The following is a 2,323-nucleotide window of genomic DNA, read 5'->3' on the forward strand; positions in this document are numbered from 1 at the left end:
GCAAGTTTAAATGAGGCCGGGAACAACATATAACAATTCCGGTAAGTCCTCATATGCAAATTTCGAAATTGGTCCAGATCTGAATAAACTTATGTTCAAGTTGTTAAACAGCAAGTTAAGATGCAACAAGATGATCTACACGAGATTCTAGTCAAGTTACATATAAAGTTCATTTAATTCGGAGCTACGCATAGAAGATATGAGTAACACAAGTTAAACATGGCATTGATGCAAAATGCACCCAAACATCAAGCAAACACCTCAAAACAAGGATGCAACATGATAATATGAAACTACATGCAAAATCAAGCAAGTTTCATATAGAGCACACTCGAAACGGAGCAACGGTTCAACACATGCACACTAAACAAGTTATAGCAACAATCTGTCCAAAACAGCAACTAGGCATATTGCAAGCATCAAAACAACAAGCTACAGCATCTCAACATGAAAACAAAAGGCATGGGCATGATTTACAGGTAAAGCATTACAAAACATGAACACTGAACTATCTCCAGAAATCACTAGAACATACTCAAACACACATGGTAAGATTGCAAGTTATAACAATTTCAGACTTTGCAGAAAATAACATCACGATGCAATGTTCAGAGCTATCAAAAAACATGTTACAGGAACTTATCATGGCAAACAAAGGCATGGCATGATTCTACTCAAAGCATAGATCAAAAGTCCCTTAGTGACCATAAGCCAAAAAGGAGCAGAAAATATGATGGCACCCACGTAAACATAGCAAGTTATAATACAGATTCAAACATGGTAGAAACAGAATTATGAAGGCATGTAGATGAGCTTGTGCAACTCACTACAGAGCATTACATGGCATGTCAAGGCAACCAACAGTAAGAAGACATATTTGTGAAGCTAAGCATGGCAATAGCAAGGTCATAGGGTGCATGGAACACTAGGAAAACACATGGAAACAACTGAACTTAATGTTAACAGGCTGACAGCAACATTATGAAGCAACTTTGAAGCAAAGAAACAACTAGCTACAGCAAGTTATAAATGCTACCAGGGGCATGTATGGTTAGAGGATGACATGTATATCAAAACATGTTTATAGAACATCTCCAGATTATCCATAGAATGATTAGTAGCAACCTGTTTATATAGCATCACGAAATAACAGATTCAGCCTAGCAAAACAGTAACAGCATGTACCCTACTTAACAAGCTCGATTCACTCACCACAAGTCATTGCATGACAAGATAATCATAGCATCATCAAGAAGGCATGTTTGTGTAACAATCCAAGGCAAGAACAAGTTCATAGCATGCAAGGATCAACTACAGCAACCTTGCAAAATTGAATAACATGTAAACAATCTGCCAGGAAACATTTTGAAGCAAAAATAGAGGACTCAAATGACATGCTAGACTACTCCATAACTGCAAAAAAGGGCATGAATGGATAGACAAAAACCACATGTTCAAAATACCCTTACTGAAGTATCTCAAAATATGCATGGATCTCTCTGTAGCTCAAGTTTACATGGCATCAAAATAACAGCAGAACAGGGACTAAAATCAGCAACATCACGAAGCCTAGTTTGCATGCTTGTGCTAGTCACCACATTGATCACAAAAATACATGGTAAGCACCTCTGTAAATAAGCCATAGCATAGTTCAAAACACATGTAGACATCAACCTCATAGGATGCACACATCAATCATGGCAAAAATGACAAAAGAGCTCGTTCTGATAACAGACAGCAGAAAACATTATGAAGCACTCTTACAACGACGATTCAGGCATCAAGATGACCTCAAATGAATATGATGCAATGGAGTGTAATGATGCACCCGTTGAGGCGAACAATTTGACATATTACACGCGCAAAACGGAGCTACGGATGCAGAGATACGGCATGACGAACATGGCATGAAAATTACTGCAGATTCGGGGACTTAGGCATTTTTACCTCCGGGAAAAGTCAACCCGGGACGGAGGCGTTCCGGGACGGAGGGATCCGGGACGGGGACGGAGTTTGGACGAGATCCCGGTGGATCTCATCCACTTTCTTCTCCGGCGAGGTGGAGGAAATCCGGCGAGGAGCGAGGAGGCCGGAGAAGCTCGGGACGACCGGGTCCGGACCGGGACGAGGTGGGGGCGGCGATGGAGCTGCGGAGGACGACGGGGCGGCGGCCGTAGGAGGAGCGGAGGCCATGGCGCGGCGGCGCGGACCACGGCGGGGAGGCGGAGAGGCCCGAGGCGCGGGCTGGCGGCGCACGCCTACGGCGCTCGCACGGCGCGGGCGGCGGTGGAAGAGCCGGTTGGCGGGGACCTGCGGGCGCGGG

The sequence above is a fragment of the Triticum dicoccoides genome, chromosome 4B (genome assembly GCF_002162155.2).
Source record: "Triticum dicoccoides isolate Atlit2015 ecotype Zavitan chromosome 4B, WEW_v2.0, whole genome shotgun sequence".
Taxonomy (NCBI): domain Eukaryota; kingdom Viridiplantae; phylum Streptophyta; class Magnoliopsida; order Poales; family Poaceae; genus Triticum; species Triticum dicoccoides.